The sequence below is a fragment of the Ascaphus truei genome, chromosome 5, assembly GCF_040206685.1.
Source record: "Ascaphus truei isolate aAscTru1 chromosome 5, aAscTru1.hap1, whole genome shotgun sequence".
In the NCBI taxonomy this organism is placed as follows: Eukaryota; Metazoa; Chordata; class Amphibia; order Anura; family Ascaphidae; genus Ascaphus; species Ascaphus truei.
Genome location: NC_134487.1, coordinates 259,821,566 through 259,846,866, shown reverse-complemented (window position 1 = coordinate 259,846,866; position 25,301 = coordinate 259,821,566).

The following is a 25,301-nucleotide window of genomic DNA, read 5'->3' as shown; positions in this document are numbered from 1 at the left end:
CAAAACGACATAATATCCATTTCCCAGTGGCTTTATTAATGTTAAAGGAGTTTTCACTGGTGTAGCTGTTATTGCACAATTACTACCCTGCAACTCAGGCATTTGTTGTAGTATGTCATCACAGATGAAATAACCATTATCAACACATCTCAAAGTACTCATGAAATAGTCCTGACCAAATTTAGTAGACATGTATTGATATGGTTGAACAATCTGCACTCTTGCAAAATATGGTCCTGTCTGAGTCAGGTGACCAAAATTAACCAATTCCCAATTAGTAATATAAACATCACCTGGGATTATAAACCCATAGTACAGAACAACTTCCCATTGACAGTCTGCAGGACTTTTAACTTGTCTGTGTCTCTTCTCGTATACTGTATGTCATAAACCGTGGTTTGTGAAAAATGTGCCATGACCTCAGATTCTTTTGGAGTTACATTTAGACTCTGTCTGATCCATGTTAGATTCAGAAGTGATGTATCTATTTTGTTATTCTTGTTATGCCGGTGCTGCCCGCAGACCAGACCCGTCCCCTGTGCTGAGGTGGGACGTAGGGATACACACACCCGCAGCAAAGGGAGCGTGTCCGGAGTGTGGTGTTAGTGTTGCCAGGCCAGGTATAGTAATGAAGACAATACTTGCCGGTACCGGTAGTAGAGGAGGAGTAGTATTTGCCGTTGCCAAGATCAGGGATTTGAGAGTTGCGGATGGTCGAAGGTACAAGCCGTGTTACAGGGACGCCAGAAGTCACGAAGTCCAGGTAGAGCCGAAGTCGAGAGCCAGAGGGGGTAGTCGTCCAATTCGCGTCAATACCTGAGGAGTCACTGAGAGAGTATACCAATGCTTCCATACAGAACTACGTCGAGCAACGAGTGATGGGAAGCACAGGCATAATAAAGCTAGACAGGCCAATGGGAAGAGGGGGCAGGCCTGGAGGACTGCAAAGAGTCTTCCCTTATAGGAGGGAGGTGTTACAGCCCAGCTGAGTGTAGTTATTGATTTGCATGGGACTGTGTGATGCTTGGGGGCGACGCCTCACTGCAGGAGCAGTTAAAAGTGCTCTGTTAGGCGTGTGCTCTGTAAGCTGGGAATACATGCACATAATGTTTGGGGCTGGCGTGCGTGTGCGCGTGGATTCGGTGACTGACGCACGTATGCGCATGGGGTCAGAGACAGACGCACGTGTGCGCATAGAGCGCGGAGCTGGGGACACACGCAGAGGCTGCGGTTCAACAGGCACCTCTTCGGTTGGTGCAATCCTGTGATGGCGAGGAGCCAGAGTGCCAGTGGCAGACAACGGAGGTATGTGGGAATTGCGCTGCAGACGCTTGGACGCCTGAGTACCGACGGGAGGTGAGTAATGGTCGCGCTGACGGCGCCTAGACACCAGATTCCTTACAGTACCCCCCTCTTCAGGAACGGCCTCGGGACGGTCCTTAAATGGTTTGTTTGGAAACTTCTTCCTGAAAGTCTTCAGAAGAACCAGAGCGTGGATATCACGAAGTGGAACCCAAGACCTTTCTTCTGGGCCGAAACCCTTCCAGTGCACGAGGAACTGCAGTTGACCCCTGGATATGCGAGAATCGAGCAGGGACTGGACCTCATATTCTTCCCTATTCTGGGTAATAACCGGATCAGGCCTACGGTTATGGTTGGGGAAAAAATGACTGGATACGAAAGGCTTGAGTAGAGATGTGTGAAACACGTTTGGTATCTTCATGCTGTCGGGAAGTTGAAGCCGGAATGCTACCGGATTAATCTGTTCAGTTATCGGAAAAAGGCCCAGGAACCTCGGCGCCAATTTTGGGGAAGGTACCTTCAAATAAATGTTTCTTGAGGACAGCCATACCATATCCCCTGGCTTGTATCTGGGTGCCGGACGGCGGTGGCGATCTGCCTGATGTTTGGCCCTTTGAGAGGCGGTAAGAAGAGCAGACTGAATCTTGGACCATGCTGATTGCAGAGAAGTGACACGGTCATCTACAGCCGGGACTCCGGAAGGAATGTTGGAGACGGGAAGACATGGGGGTTGAAAACCGTAATTGATGAAAAATGGCGACTCTCGGGTGGACTCGTTGGTAGCGGAGTTAAAAGCATATTCGGCCCATGGCAAAAGTTGTGCCCAATCTTCCTGAGAATTGGAAATGAAACACCTCAGGTATTTTTCCAGGGACTGATTGACCCTTTCTGTTTGACCATTGGATTGAGGATGGTAAGCTGAGGAAAAAGAAGAAGAGATCCCTAGTCTTTTGGTAAAAGTTCTCCAAAATCTGGATACGAACTGTGATCCTCTGTCAGACACGATGGACGAAGGAATACCATGAATGCGAAAGATGTGATCAGTGAAGATATCAGCAAGGGTGGGTGAGGTGGGAAGTCCTTTGAGCGGGATAAAGTGAGCCATCTTAGAAAAACGATCCACCACCACTAAAATCGTATTCATCCCTTTGGACCTTGGCAACTCCACAATAAAATCCATTGATATATGTGACCATGGACGTTCTGGGATGGGCAGAGGAAGGAGAAGACCGTGAGGCCTTTGATGAATTGTCTTGTTTTGCGCACAGACTGGACAAGCGTGCGTATATTCGAAAATGTCTTTGGACATCTTGGGCCACCAAAGGTTGCGACGTATAAGGTCCAAAGTCTTTTTGTAGCCAGGATGACCAGCTGCTCTCGAGGCATGTCCCCAATCCAGAACCTCGGGTATGAAATTAGGTCTCACGAAGAGCTTGCCCCTGGGGACCTTCAGGTTCTTTGGAATGGACCTTTGAGACTTGACGATCTTGTCAAAGCATCTGAAGGAAGATGCGGCGAAAATCTTCTCGTGAGGTAAAATGGTCTCCATGGAATCTTCTGGTCTCTCTTCGGAAGAATGTTGTCTTGAGAGAGCATCGGCTTTGACATTTTTAGTCCCAGGAATATATGACAGTTGGAAATTAAATCTGGAAAAGAACAAAGACCAGCGGGCTTGCCGTGGACCCAGACGGCGAGCGTTCTCTATATATAATAAATTCTTATGGTCTGTGAGGATGGTGAACGGTTCCCTCGACCCTTCCAGGAGATGCCTCCCTTCTTGAAGTGCCATTTTAACGGCCAGTAACTCTCTGTTCCCCACGTCGTAGTTCCTCTCTGCTGAGGTAAATTTCTTCGAAAAGAATGCGCAGGGATGCAATTTTTCTTGGGGTGAAGGTCTCTGGGATAGAATGGCACCGGCGCCAGAATCAGAAGCGTCCACCTCCAACACGAAAGGGAGATCAGTGTTGGGGTGATGGAGAACCGGTGCGGACACAAAAGCCTCCTTAAGTGTGTTGAAGGCGGTATTGGCCTCTGGTGACCAAACCGACGGACCGGCCCCCTTCTTCGTAAGGGCTGTGATAGGTGCAACAATTCTGGAGAAATCTCGGATAAACTTGCGGTAGTAGTTCGCAAATCCCAGGAAGCGCTGGACGGATTTAAGAGAGTCGGGTCTAGGCCAGTTAGTAACAGCTTTTAATTTGTCCGGATCCATCATGAAACCATCGCTGGAAATAATGTAGCCTAGAAACTGGGTCGAAGTCTGATGGAAGGTACATTTCTCCATCTTGGCATATAAGCGATGTTCACGAAGGCGAGAGAGTACGTAAGATGTATGAAAGATGTGGTCCTGTAAATTCTTTGAAAAAATCAGGATATCATCCAGATAGACTATGACAAAGTCGTTGAGTACTTTACGGAAGACATCGTTAATGAAATCTTGAAAAACGGCCGGAGCATTACACAATCCGAAAGGCATCACAAGGTATTCGTAGTGGCCACTACGCGTGTTGAAGGCCGTTTTCCATTCGTCTCCTTGATGTATGCGTACAAGATTATAAGCTCCCCTGAGGTCCAGCTTGGAGAAGACTTTGGCACCTTGCAACCTATCAAAAAGTTCAGTGATAAGGGGGAGTGGGTAGCGATTCTTTACGGTGATGCGGTTAAGCCCTCTATAATCAATACAAGGTCTTAAAGTTCCATCCTTCTTCTTTACGAAGAAGAACCCTGCTCCAGCTGGTGAAGTAGATGGACGAATAAAACCTTTCTTCAGGTTCTCCTGGATGTGCTCGTCCATAGCCTTAGTTTCGGGGAGAGACAGAGGATAAGTCTTGGACTTAGGTAATGTGTAACCAGGAATCAGGTCAATAGGACAGTCATATGACCTGTGTGGGGGTAGAAGGTCAGATTGTACCTTATTAAATACGTCCAGAAACTGGTGGTAAACTGTAGGGAGGTTCGTCTCAGGAACGGTGGTATTCGCTAGGAGTCGCTGTGGTTCGCCTGACCTTGGTTCCCAAGTGATGGGGTTGGTGGATGTCCAATCGATCCGTGGGTTGTGTAGTTGTAACCATGGCAAACCTAGGGTTATGGGTGTTCCCGGAGCCTGAATTACGTTGAGGGTCAGGGTTTCCTTGTGATTATCAGAGGAAAGTACAACCGGAACCGTCTCTAATGAGATAAATGCAGGCGTGAGTGGATGCCGATCAATTCCGACCAAGGCGATGGGGATCTTTTTCTCCACGAACGGTATCTGATAGTGTTTGGCGAACTCTTGATCCACGAAATTGCCTCCGGCTCCGGAGTCTATGAAGGCTACTGTGGAGACGCGGAACTTACGGCCTGAGAGGCACACGGGTATACTGAGTTTCTTAGGGAATCCTTTTTGGGGAAGGGGACGAGGAGACATAACACCCATGAAGAGCCCCTTCATACTCACTGGGTGTTCCCGTTTTCCAGAGATGGAGGACATTCTTGGGTCCGATGTTTTTGCAGGTCCGCAATAATAGCACAATTCCCCGGCGCGGCGGAATTGCCGTATTGGTGTGCGAACCAGTTGAACCCCCAACTGCATCGGTTCGGACGAGTCCAAGGAAGGACGGAGCGGTGAAGTGGACCTGGGGACTGTAGTAGTGCTGAGAGAGAGAGACGAAGGGGTTACCGAGCGAGTGCGCTGGCGCTCCGTGCGGCGTACCTGAATACGTTGGTCCACTCTAATCGCCAGAGTGATGAGATCCTCCAAAAGACCTGGCCTGGGTTGGAGAGCAAGTACATCCTTGATGCTGTCTGACAGTCCTTGCCAGAATACGGCGACGTAGGCTTCCTGTTCCCAGTTGGTCTCTGCTGCAAGGGTCCGGAACTCTATGGCATATTCAGTCACCAGTCTTCGCCCTTGAGTAATCTGTAAAAGAGAAGAAGACGCCACCTCCTGACGTGCGGGGGAATCAAACACTTGCCTGAATTCCGTCATGAAGGCTGAGTAATTCTGGGTAAGGTCATCTCGCCGCTCCCAGATGGGGGAGGCCCAAGCCAGTGCGCTACCCGTCAACAGATTATAAACGTAGGCCACCTTCTTTCGGCCAGTAGAAAACTGGTGGGGGGCCATTTCAAATTGTACCTCACATTGATTAATGAAGCCCCGAAAATCTTGAGATTCACCTGCGTAAGGTTTGGGGTTAGGAATCCACATATCTAATTCAGTCTGGTCTACGTCTTGTGGGCTCGACATAATGTTACGCCGGTGCTGCCCGTAGACCAGACCCGTCCCCTGTGCTGAGGTGGGATGTAGGGATACACGCACCCGCAGCAAAGGGAGCGCGTCCGGAGTGTGGTGTTAGTGTTGCCAGGCCAGGTATAGTAATGAAGAAAATACTTGCCGGTACCGGTAGTAGAGGAGGAGTAGTATTTGCCATTGCCAAGATCAGGGATTGGAGAGTTGCGGATGGTCGAAGGTACAAGCCATGTTACAGGGACGCCAGAAGTCACGAAGTCCAGGTAGAGCCGAAGTCGAGAGCCAGAGGGGGTAGTCGTCCAATCCGCGTCAATACCTGAGGAGTTACTGAGAGAGTATACCAATGCTTCCATACAGAACTATGTCGAGCGACGAGTGATGGGAAGCACAGGCATAATAAAGCTGGACAGGCCAATGGGAAGAGGGGGCAGGCCTGGAGGACTGCAAAGAGTCTTCCCTTATAGGAGGGAGGTGTTACAGCCCAGCTGAGTGTAGTTATTGATTTGCATGGGACTGTGTGATGCTTGGGGGCGACGCCTCACTGCAGGAGCAGTTAAAAGTGCTCTGTTAGGCGTGTGCTCTGTAAGCTGGGAATACATGCACATAACGTCTGGGGCTGGCGTGCGTGTGCGCGTGGATTCGGTGACTGACGCACGTATGCGCATGGGGTCAGAGACAGACGCACGTGTGCGCATAGAGCGCGGAGCTGGGGACACACGCAGAGGCTGCGGTTCAACAGGCTCCTCTTCGGTTGGTGCAATCCTGTGATGGCGAGGAGCCAGAGTGCCAGTGGCAGACAACGGAGGTATGTGGGAATTGCCTGCAGATGCTTGGACGCCTGAGTACCGATGGGAGGTGAGTAATGGTCGCGCTGACGGCGCTTAGACACCAGATTCCTTACAATTCTGCAGTGTCAACCTGATTTATGTAATGTGATTAAGAATAATTAACGAAATAGCCATCCGTGAGATTGTAGTATAAGGAACAGGGATGACATATGTAGCTTTGCGCAACATTGTTCTCATTGCAAATGTTGTTTGTCTTTAACTGTTCCAAAGTGATTCCACACTTTACAAGAATGTGTAATATGTAGAATTCGCAAATGTTGCAAAGTGTAGTTGAGTGCAAATGTCCCATGCAGTTAGTTCACGGACAAACATAACACCACCTTTGACATTCCATTCAGTCGGAAGTGCTTGTGTCCGTATCTTTCCAGTCTTAGCATCCTCCACTTCAATTCTTAGTTTGTGTAAAAGTTCTTCATAGTCGTCATCAGTGTGTGTCGACGGATCTTACTATTCTAAATACATTCTGTCGGTACAAAAAATAACACCAATATATGGTCTTACCTCCACCAGGTATTCTGTACTCTTCTTCTGCTCCTTCCCAGAGTTCAATGCAGGAGTCTTTATTGCCATCCGGTATGAATCCTTTCTGCTTATTTTGTCCTGTATTCAGATAAAAAATAGGGTATTGTTTATACTTTACATTGTAAAGTTGTTACATGGGCAGTTATCAGATTTTAGCTCCTTCACCAGCCATTTACGTGTTCCTTCAAAGTCCATGAAATAGCAATGTCCAAATGTAGCATAGCAACATTTTTCACTGTAGCTGTGTTATTTCCAATGGTCATGCAAGGGTAGATCATATTGCAATATTGTAGCTTGAATCTATTGCATCTGGTCATTTAAATGACCTGTCACCAATTTCCTTCCTTCCAGCATAGTAATACCAGCAGCTTTAGTCATTACGGTCAAGTCAAACAGTAAAACCTGTGAAATGCCCTAAGTGTTTTGCTTTTGGATGATTGGTTTAGGAAATAGTTTCCAATACAAACTTTGCGGTATACCCACCGATTTCACCTCCACTGCATTTGAGTCATAAAGAGTCCTCTTTTCACAATTTTGGAGTCAGGTGTGGAAATAACGTGTGCTTCCGTAAGATTCCATCAGATGATATCTCCTTCTTGTTCAGTCACAAAGTGCCATTGTAACCTCAGAACAACACTGGCAAGTGTTGCAATAAAAGTGATACAAAGTAACAGGTACAATAGTGTCTTTAGCACTGTTGTTTTAGTGATTACCTTAGTCCATCTGCGAAAGATCATCCAAATTGTATTTCTATGTTCTGGCAAATCTGGTAATGCATACACACACTCATCAAGATCATGGTGGAGCTCCACATACCCACTATCTTCTTCAAGTTGCTGAACCTCATCCAGTGGTTGGACGTCCATTACATTAGGTGCTTCCAGAGCCACTGTGATTAAGTATGTCAGATGATGTTCTTCTCCCATCTTTCACAGGAAGATCACTGCAATGAGCTGTTGGTTTAAGATTATCAATACTCACAGGGGGCTATGCACTAAGCTCAATGGCTTTGCGTTCTGATTTTGCAAAAAAGCAGGTTTGTTAAAAAGTGAGGCCGGGGACGCGATTCACTAAGGCCTAGAGCCCATTTTGTAACGTACCTGCTCAAAATAGCTCAGAACAGCCACAGCGTATGTGTTGCTTTTTCCCCCCCTGCTAGCGTTCTTAACCTTTATGTACGCTAGCTGATAGAAAAAAAGCTGCATGTAACATTTGCATGGAGATTTGCCATCTCCATGCAAGGCTGTTACAGGCGATCATACACTAAATAAAAACATTTTAATAATAGTGTACATAAGCAGGGGGTCTCAGGACCTGAACCGCATTGGTTTCAGGTCCGAGGACCCCCTACTAGGGGGTCCCCGAGGCTGAAACCAATGCGGTTCAGCTCAGGAAACCCCCTGCACCCGCACACTATTATTAAAATTTACATTAATGCAGCTTCCTTACCTTAGCGGATAATGAAGGGGTTAAGGCACATTAGCATGTTTATTGGGGACAATTGCCCCCAATAAACAACACACATCCCCCCCACCCCCTAATACATACAGTACTGTAATGGTCAAAATTACTATTATCCACATATGGATAATAATGCATTTGCCCATTTTAAAAACATATAAATTACAATAAATACAGTCAATATATATGACACTTACCTATTACAGGCACCCACGATGAAGGTGAACAGAATATATTGTGCGCAACTAATAAACCTCTAATAATATCAGTGATTAGTTGTGTATTAACATAAACCCTTCTAATATTATCCAAATGGTAAAACCACATAAAACCACAGTGTGAAAAATAAAGAATTTTACATAACCGTGTAGTGAGGTACATAGAGCGTCTGCTTCTATAAAACAGGGTGTGGCTCGGCACCCCCCAAACACTAAAGATATGGAGACAAAAAACCAGCGCACAACGCAAATAGTGAAGAATGAAAATAACAAGTGTATATTAAAATAGGGGATAAATATTCTGCGTACATCAAGGTACTAGGACATAAGCATTGAGTGTGTACAACACACAAGTTACCACTCAGCAGCTGCTAGTACAGGAGTCAGGAGCTTGTTTCCTTCGGCAAGCGTCTGGGGCAGCAGCTGTGATGTTTTCTTCCGAGGAACACCCCTGCACTCGATCACCGCCTCTATGGAAATCTCCCCTCTGGTCAGCTGGGCTCCAGGTAAGTCGAGCGATCTGCAGCCTGCAGTCGCACTCAGAAGGTCCCCGGATTGATCAGTGAGGACTTAGATGGTTCACAATGTTCTCCGGTCAGTGCAGCCACAAACGGAGACAAACTAGCTGGCTGAGAGCAAAACTCCAGTATGCCACGCTGCCGCTCCGTGATGGGGCGCTGCGGAGTGACGTCACAGTCGCGATTTCAAAGAGCATAAAACAAGAGTGGAAAATCGTCTCTAAAGTGCCCAATATGCACAAAAATGATAAAATAGCAATGAAACACATAGACCAAGGTATATCCTACGCGTTTCGTAGTAAAAACTACTTCATCAGGGTAAAAAATTATCATTTCCCAGAGGTACTATATACCTCTCAAACACATCCCATTGGTCAGCCAATTTGGAAATAGCTAATCAATCACCTGGGTAGTGTGGCAGTCAGGAAGACTGGGGAAATGTGGGTACCAATAAAACAACTTTATTAACAATGAAACTTAAAATACATCCTAACATATAAAAAACAGTATAAAAAATCTGTAATAAAAGAAACACATAATTAGCATGTTTAAAAATTAGCAAAACATTATCAGCACAGATAGAGAAGGGAGGAGATGTCACGTACTTATAGTAATATGGACTACAATATTCAATAAAGTGCCCAGATGTCAACATCCTCATTTAACCCTTTCGGGGACATCGTATCGTCTCTTTAACCCTATCTCCACCCCTCCTATTACCAGGAATTTGTTGGATCCCCTTAAAGGTCAGACTTGAGGGATCTTTATTATGGTGGGTCAGGAAATGCCTAAACACACTATGCTTATCAAAGCCATTTTTAATATTTCTGACATGTTCTTGTATTCGAACTTTGAGAACTTTGAGACTACGTTTGGTCCTGCCAACATATTGATATCTGCATGCACATTCCAACAGGTATACAATATATGTAGATGTACATAAAATAAAGTCATCAATGAGAAAGATCTCATTACTAATCTTGGAAGCAAACTTGCTCCTATCTGGGTGTAAGTATTTGCAAATTGAGCACTTGCCACAAATATGATTTCCTTTAAGCTTTGAACCCAACCAACCTCTTTGAAATAATGTATCCAGGGTTTGGTATATGTCACTTGGTGCTAACAGATTTTTTAAGTTTTTTGCCCTTCTATAGATAAATCATGGTTTCGTGCTCAGTATGGCCCCAGAATTGGATCGTTGCACAAGATTCCCCAGTGTTTTGTAAAGGTTTTTTCTATATCTTTATGCACAGAATTAAAATCTGTAATAAAAGCCACATTCAGGGTGTCATTGTTTGTTGTCTGTGTTTTATCTCTCCTATTTCTGGATCCGCTTTGGATTAACATGTCGCTACGATCCATACTGCGTACCCTCTCAATTTATTTCTCAAGCAGTTCTCTGGGATAACCTCTCTCCCTAAACCTATGAAATAATTTAATAGCCTGATCATTAAATACCTCTATATTGCTGCAGTTACGTCTGAGTCTGACAAATTGTCCTCCTGGTATGTTTTTTTTCCATGAATTTTTATGATTACTATTCGCCATAAGCAGATTGTTAGTATCCACCTCCTTAAAGAAGGTCTCTGTCTCTACAGTTCCATCCGCTAGGGCTGTAAGTCTAAGGTCTAGGAAGTCTACCTGAGCAGCATCAACCTTATGTGTAAAAACAAGATTGTAATCGTTTACATTAAGATGGGCTACAAATGCATTAGCTGACTCACGGTCGCCATCCCAAACACACAGGATGTCGTCTATGTAGCGTCTCCATACTACGACATTCCTGTGGAAGGGTTTGTCTGGCATGATGACATGTGACTCCCATTCTCCCACGTACAGATTTGCGAAACTGGGGGCAAATCTTGTCCCCATTGCAGTTCCGCAAACCTGTAGGTATAAGTTGGATAGAAACAAAAAATAATTATGTTCAATATGAAACCTATTGACTGGAGGATGAATTCCCTATTTAATGGGTGCAATTGGATGTCTGATTCCAAAAAGGAACTCACGGCATTCATTCCTTTTTGATGGGGTATGTGCGTATAGAGGGCTTTGATATCACAAGTAATCCATAAATAGGAGCTTTTCCATTTGAACCCATTGAATAGATTTAAAACTAAAGTCGAATCTTTCAGGTAGGATGTTAATCTGCCCACGTATGGCTGGAGAAAAAAATCCACATACTGGCTTAGGTTGGCTGTCATAGATTGTATACCCGATACTATTGGGTGCCCAGGTGGATCTACTAGGGCCTTATGCATCTTAGGCAGATGATAGAATATAGGGATCCTAGGAAATTCAGTAAATAGGAAGGCAAACTCAGTTGAGGTAATAATAGACAAAGAAACTGCATTGTCTAACAATGCCTTAAGTTCTTTCAAATATTCAGTGGTGGGATCCTTGGGCAATTTTGCATAAAAAGATATATCATTCAGGAGTCTTAGTGCTTATTTCTCGTAGTCACATCTGTTTTGTACTACTACGCCCCCACCTTTATCTGCCTGTCTGACAATAAGGCTTTTGTTATCTTTCAAGATCTTTAATGCTAAGGACTCATTCGCACTGAGATTATGTTTTATATCTCCTGACTTGAATTTACGTGACAAAATATTAAACTCATTGATGACCATATTAAAAAAAGTGTCTATAAGGTGACCCTTGGAATGTGCGGGATAAAACTTGGATTGCGGTTTAAATAGTGTGTGCTGTATACCCAGCTCCGTCTCAGAGTTGGTAATAGGACAAGTTGTAGCCTCATCAGAAATATGATCCCTATCTTGTTTTAGAAAGTGTCTTTTTAGGGTAATATTACGGGTAAATTTATGAAGATCTTTGAACAACTGGAAGGAGTTTGGTCCAGAAGATCTAGAAAAACTCAAACCCCTTCCTAATATATTCAATTGATCTTTCATCAAAATAGTAGAGGAGAGATTAAAAACCCCATTATTCACTAGGGAGTTCTTTCCCGTGAGTACTCTCTTTTTTTGGATTCTGGCCCCTCCTCTTGTTCCTCGTCTGAGGTTACCCTTTTTTTCTTTTTCTCCTGGTGGGTATTCTGTATGTCTTTTACTGTTTTCCCCTTCTTCTCTAATCTTGTTCTCACTAATTCTAAAAAAAAGAAGGTGATGCTGGTCTAGATTCAGGTCTGACTGGGTGTTTAGGTGAGTAGCTGGATGAATGTCTAGGAGAGTATTTAGGTGGTTGAGAATGGAATTCTTTCTTATCATAAGCATAAGTCTTGTATGGGACCTGTGGTCTTGATCCATATCTAAAACCTTCAATATAGTTTTTCCCTTTATAGTTAGGGTTACGATATCCATTCTCATAATTAGAGCGGGATTGATCTTTTTCAAGAGCCTCATTCTTACGGGTGTTACTCTCTCTCCTTTGTTCATAGGTGTGATATTCTTGCTGCCTATTCTTAGAATGGGCAGATTCCCCTCTATCTAATTTGTGGGGGATATACTCATTCCCTACTACTCTACCTCGGTTCTTTTTGGCCCAATCCCTTTGTCTACCATGTTGGTAATCTAGTTTATCATACTGGACACCTAACAAGCTCCTATTAAACCCCCAAAATAACCACAACATATATATAAGCATTCTTCCTGTTATTACACAGGTTATTAAGAATTTATATTAGCGTTAGGGACCCCTGATATGTGGTCTGCCGTGCCGTTGGCTCAGGGGCTTACAACAATTTTGGCCAAAAATGTCAAACTAAAAGACCATTTACTTATTAGATATTTATACATATATATTTAGGCACTGTACCGTGTATGAGTCTCACTGGATGTGCTAAAACTGAGCTTTGTCTGTGTTTTATGTTGTGTCTGGTTTTAAATAATCTAGTTTATCCCTTAAAAACTTGCTGTGTTTCGTTTTTAAACGTTCATCTTCTTCATACTCTAATTTTACCTTGAGATCATGCTCAATTTCTGAGCAGTCAGTGCCAATTACCAATGGTTCTAATGTTTTAATTGCTTTTAAAATATCTTTCTCTAGATCCTTAATATCATGGTTCCTCTCATAAATTATTAACCTCATGAGGTCCATGGAGCACTCATCTTGGATTCTATTCCACTCTTGCATACATTTCTTGTTATCTTTACCGAAGGTAGGGCTTTTTGAGAACCTAAGTCCTCTTGGTATCCTTCCTACATCAATATAACTTTGTAGGGATTTCGTCTCAAGCCAATGTTTACCTTCGGTAAGTAACAACTTCTCTAATACTTTGAATTGGTCTTTAACAGATAGTTCAGTCACTTCATTAAGCTGACCATGTAACACATCCTCTGAGAACAAGAGGTTAAAATTCTCCTCCCTTTTCTCCCTACAGTTAACCAGGCTCCACAACATGGTGCTAATGAATTAGTGTGATGTCGCAGATGAAACAAATAGACAGGGGTTAATTGTGCAGCAACAATAGTGAGCAAAGACAAAGGTGAACAGAATATATTGTGTGCAACTAATAAACCTCTAATAATATCAGTGATCAGTTATTAACCGCTACAGTCATTAAGGGGTTAACCCACCCTCACCCACCACTCGGGATGCCTACATATCCTCCCCCACTAACCCCCACCCCGGGAGGCCTACCCACATACCCTTGGGGCCAATAGCCCCTCCCCCCACCCCCAGTACCCACAATAAAAACAATACACTGCCCCACAATAAACATCATTCTATTTATTAAATACATAACCCACCCCCTGTGCTCCCCCATAAATACATGATTTATTATTTTACATACAAGGTTCATGTAACATTATGCAAAATATATGTAACAGTAAAAAACATTATGAACAATGTCCCCATACCATCAATGCCATCATGAAAATCAAATAGAAACTAAGCAACATCAATACAATTAGCATCAATCAATTAATCCATTTCCTAAAACAATTACAATACAATACAAATCAATTATACAATTCCCTATACAATTCCTAAAGCCAAACCATTGCCAAAAGAATTCTAATTTAAAGTAACCACCACCATTCTAATCTAACTACCAGAAATAAGCCATTACAAATAACCTGTAACTAAATACAAATTACATTATTCACAACACTGACAAAATAAAGCTAATATATACATTAGCCATAAATGAAAATAACATAAACATTAGCAAAACAATCAATTATTATCCCTGTATGTCTATCCTTATAGATAGATAAACATAACATACAGGGTCAATAATAGAGCATAAAAAACAATGCATTTACATACAAAAATCACATAGAATACACCCATTCAGTGTCCGTGAATGTATGTACATACATAGATACATTCACGGGCATTAAATGGGACTGAAAAAATAAAAACATGAATCAAAAATCCAAAAAACCTGTCAAATTAAAAATAATAAACTTTTCTTTTGTTTACTTACCATTAGATGCCCACTCACTGAAATCCAGGCGACCCGGAAGCACTGGAACCAAGCCACAGGTAACCATAAAATAATAAACCTTTACAATCCACGTCTGTGTCTTCTTTCTTCAATTTGTAATCCTTCCAGTCAGTCTTGGGGTCTTCTTTTCTTCTTTGGGGTCTTCTCCGTCTTCTTCCGTCTTCTTCTGTCTTCTTCCACAATGCACTTCTTCTCTTCTTAGGAGGGGAGGTGTTCCCTCCTCAGCGACTGGCTTCAAAATGAAGCGACATAGGCTTTTATAGGCCTATGACGTCACATTTTGGTCAAATTTTTCCCACGGTCCTGATAGGGCCGTGAAAAACATGTGATTTGGCCGAGAAAAAAAAAATGATGACGTCATTTAAAGGCAATGACGCCAGCCAATCAGAATGGCTGAGTTGCAATTGCCTTTAAAATGACGTCATCAAAAGAAAGATGGCCAGCGACACATAGTACGGTAGCCAATCAGAGCGTGGGAACTCCATCCCAACTCTGATTGGCTCTAGTAGACCATGATTGGCTCTAGTAGAGGCTTGGGGGAGAACGGATGTGACGTCATTGAAAGCCTGTCACAGGGTACTAGAGCCAATTGGTGGTTAGGGTGGTGGTTAGGGGACATTGTTCATAGTGTGTTTTATTGTTACATATATTTTGCATAGTGTTACATGATGCACAGATTAATTGCATCATGTACACACTCAATGCAATTGTGTGACATTTCATATACATTTGTGAAGCTGCTGGTTTGTTGGTTTATATTTACAATCGATGCTGGATTTATTGTAACATGCAATGTGGTGATTTTAAGATTAAAAATTCATGTTTTGATTTATGCATGTTTTATGTGTTTCATAATGGGCAAATAATCTATTATCCATATCTGGATAATAGTTATTTTGCACATTATTGTACTGTATGTGTTGGGGGGGGGGGGGGGGGGGTGTATGTATGTATTTAATGTATAGGCCCAGTTTATTTTTTTTACATACATGGTTGGTTCCTTTTTGGTCTGCGAGAGACCTCTGGAGACCACCTGAGGTATCCTCGGGCTTCTCATGGGTACCAGGCTGCGTGGTCAACGGGGGACACCTGCGGGGAAGAACCGGTGGCCAGACATCTGTGGGGGCACCGCGGACCCGAAGGGACCACCCGTGGGTCGCCAGACCCCTGTGGGAACCACCCGAGGCCCCTCAGACACCTGTGGGTCTGACCCGGGGCCCCCAGACATCCGCGGGCCTACCGTGGGGACCCAATTGTGGCCCACGGTGACCCGCGGAGACCACCTGGTGGGCCATGGCGCCTGGCGGGACCCACCAACAGGCCTCCAGACCCTGTGTGGAACAAGTTGCTGGTAAACTGTAGGTCTGTGAGGTGACCCGTCAGGCCCACCGGGACCTGGGGTATGAACCCTGTATGTTAAAGAATAAATCATGTATTTATGGGGGGGCACAGGGGGTGGGTTATGTATTTAATAAATAGAATGATGTTTATTGTGGGGCTGTGTATTGTTTTTATTGTGGGAACTGGGGGTGGGGGGAGGGGGTATTGGCCCCAAGGGTATGTGGGTAGGCCTCCTGGCTGGGTAGTGGGTGAGGGTGGTTAGGCTTCATGGGGTGGGGGTTAGTGGGGGAGGGTATGTAGGCCTCCCGAGTGGTGGGTGCGGGTGGGTTAACCCCTTAATGACTGTAGTGGTTAATAACCGCTATGGTGATTAAGGGGTTAGGGGACATTACATTGACTATTGTGATTGTTGTGCATGTTTTGCAGCACTGGAGGGGCATGGGAAGGATGAAGACGGCCTTCATCGTGGGTAAGTGTTATGTTTTTACTGTATTTATTGTAATTTATATGTATTTAAAATTGGCAAATGCATTATTATCCATATGTGGATCATAGTAATTTTGCCCATTACTGTATAGTATGTGTTAGGGGGTTTATTTAGTTATAAGTATTGTTTATTGTTTTTGGAGGTGCAACATTGGTAGCGCAGGCCCGTGGGTACCCCGGAACTCCCTCGGGGACCCCGGGACGGCCGCGGGGACCCCCGGACTCCGCAGGGACCCCGGACTCCCGTGGGAACCCCCGCTTGGTGAGCCGGGGACCCCCGGGCCCCCGCGGTGTCAGCCGGGGACAACTGCACGACCCCCAGGCTCCCTCGGGGACCCCCGCGGGGTCAGCCGGGAACACCCGCTGTTCTGTTGTATGGGTGTTGCACATGCAAAAATGAAAAGCAATCATTTTTTCTAAGTCCAGCTTTTTTTGTGTCTACTCTGACCTGACGTGTTCTGATCAACGCAACTTTCACGTACGCTAAGGTTGCGTTGCTTCGTGCATCCCGCTTAAGGGCAGCATTTAACGCAAACAGGGTTACAAACGAGCAAAGTTGGACTTAGAAAGAATTCTGGAAAAAAGTCACTTTTAGAGCGCAAAGTGCCTGTTTGTGTTACTTAGTGCATCGGGTTGAGCGCAAAATCACGTTCTAAGAGCACTTTGCGCTCTAAAAGTGACTTATCGGAGCTTAGTGCATGACCCCCATAGTCCTTTCTTTTCCATTTTTATCCTGGATAACAAAAGTTCTTTCATTCAATTTTCTCAGTATTGTTGAAGGTATTTCCTTCTAGGTCGCAAAGCTTTAGCAGCCGTCACCGTCTCCTGGACCAATTGACCAATCTGTGGTGTTCAAGCTTTCGGATTACGTGATGTGTGGGCTGGATTGTAAAAAGAATCCCTCAATTCTTGTACAATTAGTAATTGCTCAAATCTCCAGGGTATAGAAATAGAATCAGCATTAAATTGTGTTTTCATTGGTATACTATATAATATTTCATGTGGATTTTTACCATTAGAAATATTAGGAATATTATTTAGACTTATTTGGACCATAACCAATAGTGGGTACCACTGTATAGGACGATTAAACAGCAACTTAGTTAAAAGTCGTTTAACCTCAGCATCTTTTCGTCCAACAAGCCCACAGCTCTGGGGATGCTGCAAACAACTGATTGCCCATTCAATATCTAATATCTTAGCCCACTCCTGGGTTTCTTTTGCTGTAAAAGCTGTTCCACGATCATAATTAAAGTCTTTGGGTTTACAAATCCTCACTAAGGAATTGATACAGTTAATGGTGGTACAGGCTGTCGCACTACGAACAGGGTATAACCATGTAAACCTTGTACAAGCATCAACACAGACCAAGACATGTTTGTAAGTGTGTGATGCAGGTAATGGCCCAATATGATCCAAATAAATTATATGAAAAGGTTTGTTTGGTATTTCATTAATAATGTGTGGCGGTGTCTGGTGCTTAGGATTATTAACCAAAAGACAAAGCTTGCAGTTTCTTAAAACTGTTGTAACCGTTTTTCTCATTTTTGGCCACCAATACTTCTGTTTCAGAATTAACAACACTTTTTCTCTCCCTAGATGAGGGTGTCCCACACTATCATGAGCTTGATTGACTAGAATAATTCTGTTTGCCGGTGGAATAATAAATTCCTTTGTGTCAATTACAACCATACAATTAATGTTGACTATCTTGTATGAGTATTTTTTAGGATAACCAAGTGGATTAGGCCTGGCAATATCCAAGCAAGCATGTAACTCTGCATCAAGACTGACTGTTTTAGCTTGTGCTCTAGTTAACACATTGTTAACAGCAAATTTCTGACTTACAGTTTGAGCTAGAAATTCTGCAAATTGGTTACCCACCGTGTGAACAGACGAACCAAGCGTTCTATGCGCTGGCTCATGTACAATTTCAATATCAGGCTTTTGATCAAGATAGGCAGCTACTGTATGGCCTTCCATTTAGCAATATGTTTTAATGGTTTTCTTTTAGCAGTTAAAAACCCATTGGATTTCCATGTGGGTAGGTCTTGAGCACAGAACGAGCTAAGTATGCTGAATCTGTAACTACAAAAAACAAACAAAAAAACAAAGATGCCCAAAGCTACTTCCAATGTGACAAAAATACACAGTGCAATACCTATATATTCTCTTGAAAAATGGTAATTTAGTTTAACCCTTTGGCCATAGCGTTGTACTGTATGCCCGCTAGCCACTTCAAGGCATGACTGCTTGCAGGCCCCAAAACTCCCTGTGTTAAAATTCTTATTTACCTGTATAATTACAGGAAGAATGTGCAACATTGATAAATTCATATCGGTGTCATATTTAGCTATTTCTGATCCTGCAAATTTAATGATTCATTCTGTATTAGAGTGTATTAATTGTTATATTCTTTCCCCATACATCTAACGGAGAGATAAGAAGATTCCAGGATTCCAGATCCACAGAAGACTATTTTTCTGGTGTAGCCCTGGTCAGATTATGGGCGATACTTCTATCCTCCTCCTGTGCAGTAATCCCTGTTAAGGGCAGGTTTGCCAGGAGTTATCATGGGTTTCCCCCACATCAAGCACTTGCCCTGAAATGGTGAAGGTAGGTCACCTGACCCTGTGTCCAATCAAGAGACACAGGGGCGGTGCCTGCTGAAATCATAAAGAGCAGTGCACTTCCTATTTAGAGGTTAGTTCTAGTTCTAGTTATTAGAGTGAAGAAGAAGGTTAGAGCCTGATGAGTAGAGCTGATAGATAGGTGGACCAAGTACTTTTCACCCTGCTTAGGGGGTGAGGGAAGAGCTATCCCCACTCTGGGTGCCCCTGAGGCCCAGAGTGGAAGCAAGGACATCCTAAGGGAGTACAGCTGGCTGGTTGTTCCTATGTGATACCTGTCTGTATGCTGTGGAGAGAGAGACAAATAAAGAGCTGCTGCTAATAATAAGAGACTTGTGTGGAGACTGGAATCTCTCATCCCTGGGAGGGGATTCTGTGGTAGGCATTCCACCCCGTATCCCTGGGGCTTACTACAGATGGAGGTGCTGCACCATTAGAAGGAGAACGAAGGCATCCACCCCAGAAACCTGTCCTGTTGTCCCCCATGTTATCACGAGAGACTCAGGCCCTCCTATTGCCAGCAGGTACGCACCACATTCAGACACGTAGCCAGACCAAGAAACACCCTAGGGTACCCAAAATGAGATTGGGTGGGGGTACATGTGCTACACTGGGAACATAAATAATATGAAGGATGAATACCTTGACCTTCTAATGTTTTGATTGTAATATTTTCAATATATTCCTCACAAATTAAAATATTATTTTTAACTAGTGATATATCAGCATGTGTGTCTAAATAACACTCATATTTTTGTCCTTTGTATTCAATATGTAACTTTAAATCACTCATTCTTCATGAGGTCTCAGAGGGTCTTGTTTATCAGTTTTAGTAATCTTTCCTACCGAATTCTTTGTAGTGCCAGGGGTGGTGGTTTGTTTAACCTCCTGTTGGCTATTTGTTAGGTCTGAACCTTTTTTTTATGATAGCCTGTTTGAGTATCACAGGATCTAATTTCACCCCCCTTTTGTCCATATCTGCTGGTGTCTTAGTTAATGGTCTCAGATTATATCTAGATCCGCGCTCCTCATAATGAGGTGTAGGTTGTACAGGAGTTTGTTGCCCCTGGCCTTGAAATCCCCAGGGATCTTTTCCTCAATCTCTCCTAAAATTACCTTCTCTCTTCCACTGCATGTCTCTGGTGAAATTATGTGTTTGATATTGATTAAAAGATCCTCCCCAGGATCTGGGTGGTTTATTAACATTTCTTCCCCTTTCTTTATCACTGCGGTCAGGTTTTCTGTCGGATTTCTGTATTTTTGGTGTTCCTGCGTTTTCTCCTGTTAGGGTTTTACCTACAAGAACATCAGTTATTTTTAATATTGAAGGTACCCATTCTGCCCTGTGGTCAGCTGGCAGTCCATGTATTTGATTCAAGATCTAAAAGAAGACCTTGACCTTTAATAAAAGGTTTCATACAACCCCATACAATGTTATGATTGCCTTGTGTAAATCTTAACCCAAATATATAAGCTGCTACGATCCCACCTGTTTTATTCACTTGTCCTAGTGTTTCAGTCAGTGAGAAAAATGCAACCTTCCTGTGTGTTTTTTTCGTACACATTACTTATCACTGTATCCCAGTCTCCAGCTTCAGGTATTGTAAGGGATAAAACATACAGGACACCTACAAGCTCATTTTGTACCCCCAAAATAACCACAACATAAGCATATAAGTGTCACAGAGGAGTGCTACTGAGCATGGCAATATATATTTAAAACCAGAGACAGACATAAAACACAGACAGAGCTCAGTGCACATCCAGTGAAATTTATACACGGTACAGTGCCTAAATATATATGTATAGATATCTATTAAATAAAATGGTCTTTTAGTTTAACATTTTGGCCAAATTGTTGTGAGCCCCTGAGCCACTACACGGCAGACCACATCTCAAGGGTCCCTAACACTAATATAAATTCTTAATAACCTGTACATTACCAGGAAGAATGATTTATAATAAATCTGTCAAAATTAGTTGCATAGTTCTAAGTCTGATTGAAGCTTTTATTAACCTGTACATTACCAGGAAAAGCACTCTGTATTAGATTTGTCACAATCATACTGCAAGCAAGCAAGTTCCCCTGAGAGTGGAAGATGCTATGGAGTGAGCTTTTAACCATTTAAATGTGGGAGGGGGTGAGCTTCAATTAGGTAGGAGGTTGCCACCCTCCAATCAGCTAAGACTAGCTGAACAAGAAATGTAAAAATACAGGACACCTACAAGCTCATATTGAACCCCCAAAATAACCACAACATATATATACACATATAAGTATCACAGAGGAGTGCTACTGAGCATGGCAATATATATTTAAAACCAGTACTCCTGACGAAGCCGACTTTCCTATTGGCGAAACATGTTGAGTGGACCCGCCCAGCAAGAGAGAGGATTGATGCCAGCATCTGCCCAATACAAAACGTACCGGACGTGACGGAGTCCCCCGAGGAGACCGGAAGTGACGTATCGCACTGGAGACAGTGCCGAAGTTGATCTTTGAACGCTGTGGTATAGGGGAGATAACAGACGGCCAGATACATACAAGTTACAGAACGGAGGCGGTGTGGTGAGCTGCGGCACTATCCCAATCTATCCACAGCTAAACCCTGCAACAAATGCCTTCAGTTTGAGGCTGAACCTCCTCCTCGCCTCTTTTTCCGCTGATCATGATTACGAGGATTACAGTTTTTGGTTCTAATTATTAATCCATTTTTCGGATTGGCAGTGATAGGAAAAAAAGGCAGATTTACATTTTTTTTTACTAATCCGCGGAAATCATCAGGCCTAAAGAATTGGCTGATTCAATGCGGATTGAAATTTCCCCCAAAAATGTGCCCATCTCTATACACAGGGACCTGTGTCAGGGCAGAGCTATCCCTGTATGGGCCAAAACATTGTTTCTTTAGGACTCTAATACAATTTTTCTTTAATAAACTTACCTGCCTAGTCCTGTCTTTCATCTAGTCCAACAATGAGACGGAGTTCCTGGTTGCTGCCTTAGGTGATGTACTGTATATGCTTATCTATCCATTAGTTACTTCCACATGCCAACAGATGCCATTTAGAGTTCAAAGATAATGAGGTGTGCCAACTGTATCTTGATTTATTTAGTGAATACATTGTTAACTGCAGGGCAAAGAATGTGCATTACTTATTTAGGTAAAGTTGTGTTACTTGTCCTCATTTAACAAAGTTTAGACAGTCTGAGTCTTCGTAGTTTGATAACGCTTGTTGTTTTTGGAACATGACAATGCAATACTGTAACTAAACCCTACATAATAACCTAAATCCTACATCAAGTTTAATCAAGTAATCCTTTTATTTAATAAACATGGAAGAAGTATATGGAAATCTGTATGTAACTTTACAAAAGCCTTTTATGACATGCTGTTAAAATAGAAATATGATATACAGTATATATTAAATGTATATTTGCTCTTTGAATGGTTAAAATAAACTTATCTAATACAATATTTTATTACTTTTCTTCTACCATCTCCAATGTACTGATTATTTTTTTAAACAATAAAAGTGTATCAGAGAACAGAGTGTATCAATTGGTTGGGATCGTAGAATAGTTTAAAGAACAAATACATCAATATACAATGATTTAAAAAATATATATGTATGGAAGTTTATTCTGCAGCAAGGGATAAAATGAATGCCCTCAAAACATGAATGTTCAATGTGATTTATTTTACAATTTCAACAACATAAGCGTGAAATGACCAAACTAAGAAAGGTTGTCTGATGTGCAAAAATCCTTTGATGCTTTGAAAATGAAAAACGTATATTTATCGCTGTTCACAAAATGTAGCTAACTAATCATTCACTCACCAAGTTTGTTGAGTATTTACCAAAGTCTCAGTAATATTGGACATAAGTAGTGAAAAATAAATGGCACCAGAGTTGAAATTATTATTACAGGAAATAATGCCGTTGATATAAGAAATATGCATCTCAGTATAAGTACAATATAAAGGATTCCATATGCTCCATGCTATATGCCTACATATGCAGGGCCACAATGTACTATCCACATTGTTAAAATTGAGTTCATATCACACCCGTTAAAAAACACCTGCACAATATTAATGTAATTTTAATATGGTATATATCAAGATTGCGGTAATAATATACTGAGTGCCACATTTGACATAAAATTGAGATGCAAGAATTAACGTGACCACTAATAAAACGTTAATTAGCGCATCACAATTGCTTTAAAAATATTTATATCATTGGCTTCTGTAACATCTATTATTAAAGAATCCAATGATAGAAATAACATTATACCCTTTGATGCCCGTGGTAACCACGGTTTACAACACACATCAAAGGAGTTAATACAAAGAAAAGACACTACCTACCCCCTTGACCACCTTACTGGCTAGCAAAGAATTGCCATGCAAGTGTATAACCCCTATCACCCTCGCCCTGGAAGCATGACCACCAACACCGGGGCGACTACCCCCTTCAGAGCCACCCATCCTACACCACCCACCTCAGCAAACCTAACATCCACCTGCTATATAAATGGTATTAGCCTGATTAGCATATATGGCTAATCAGACATTTTTCCATTAAAAAAAACCAAGGTATTAAAAAAAGCACTACCCACTACTCCCATTGGTTACCTTAATACCAAGTAAAGCATTGATATGCAATACTTATTAAGCAATAATGTAAACAAGGGTTAACCCCTACTGTACACCCCAGAGACCAAATTCTGGCCTTCTGAGAGGTCACATCATTTTACCAGGTGACGTCAGGCCTTCTGTGGCATCACAAATCCTGTGTAAGACTTGTGCTGTCTCAGAAAGTCGTACGTTATTCAAGTGGCCACATCCTGTGACTGAAGAAAGAAAAGAACAGCTTTCAAGAAAAGAAGAAAATAAATACTCACACAAGAATCTTCTGCAAACAACTGAGGATCAAAGGCTTTGAGGCAAATTGAGGGTCCATCGGAGGCATAGGAAAGATAGGGCAACACTATCCAGGAGTAGTTGCTAAAAAATGTGAGATACCTTATATTTGATGTTAATTCTGTTCCTATTAATATTGAAATGTGATATATGGCCAATAATATTAAACAATGTGGTATTAAGCCTATTTCTATACTGAATCCAATATTTTAATGGATCCAATAAAAAATGTGTTATTTATAGTAGTACTGCAATTGCACCATAAAAATAAAAATTTGAAATAGAGCATTTGTTTTGGATACTGCAGCTCTACAGTATGTATCCAGGCTAGAGTGTCTGGTCTTCCCAGGATGTAAACATATTCACCTTATTCAATAAAGGGTGAGAAAATAAAAAGTGAAGTACTCTATACCCCATCGTACCACATTGTACCATCATACGTTTACAGTAAAAATACTGTGATCTAACGAAGAACTACACATGCAAGCTATGTTTATAAATTCATACATCTTACTGTATAATTTATTCTAAAAGGTGAAGACTATGTTTATGTTATATAATTAGAGGTTGGTGAATCCATGATTAGAATTAGCACTAAAATCAAAACTGGGAAACATATGACAGGACACAGAACTCCTTTCTAGATTCAAGTATTAGTTTATTTGCTAGCTTATGGAAAATAAAAATCTAAACTTTTTGCCAGGCTATAAAACTATAAATAAAATGCATAAACGGATTCAGTCATAGCTTGCAATTCATGTACACTATCTGTAAGATCTACACTATTAACATAATGCCTCCCACCAGTTTTCCTTCACAAGACGTTTTGCTGATGATTTCAGAGCATCCTATAGCCATCTGGCAACTTATATAAATGCGCCCACCTTTTGGTAATACCATATGTCCCCTCTGTGATCTTGCTGTACTAGCACAGTGTCTAAGGAAAGTGAAACAAACTGGAGCACGATACCATAGGGAGACTATATTAGCATTCAATGTGCATTTACTTTGGTGAAAATGGCTCATTTTCCTTGTAGACAATAGATATGAATTATGAAGATTGACATCATTTGTTGAAATAAGGATACCATAAACACCTTGCACTGTTTAAACTAGGATTTTACTTGAACTCAAATTACAGTTTCTTGCTGAAGAATAAATGGGAAAAAGCAAATAATTGGCAATGATCTAATCAAATAGACTTTAAAGTTTGCTTTTGATTATATACTATCTGAGAGACAACATTTCTAATCTTTTCATTAACATTTTATTAGCATCTGCATGATCAAAAGGTGTTTCCCTGGCTTGATTTGGAATACTGTATAACATTGTTACATACTGTAATGCCTGGGTTGTATGTATTGTTTGAGCTTGAGATTTCATTTTTATGTGAGGTGTATTGCAAA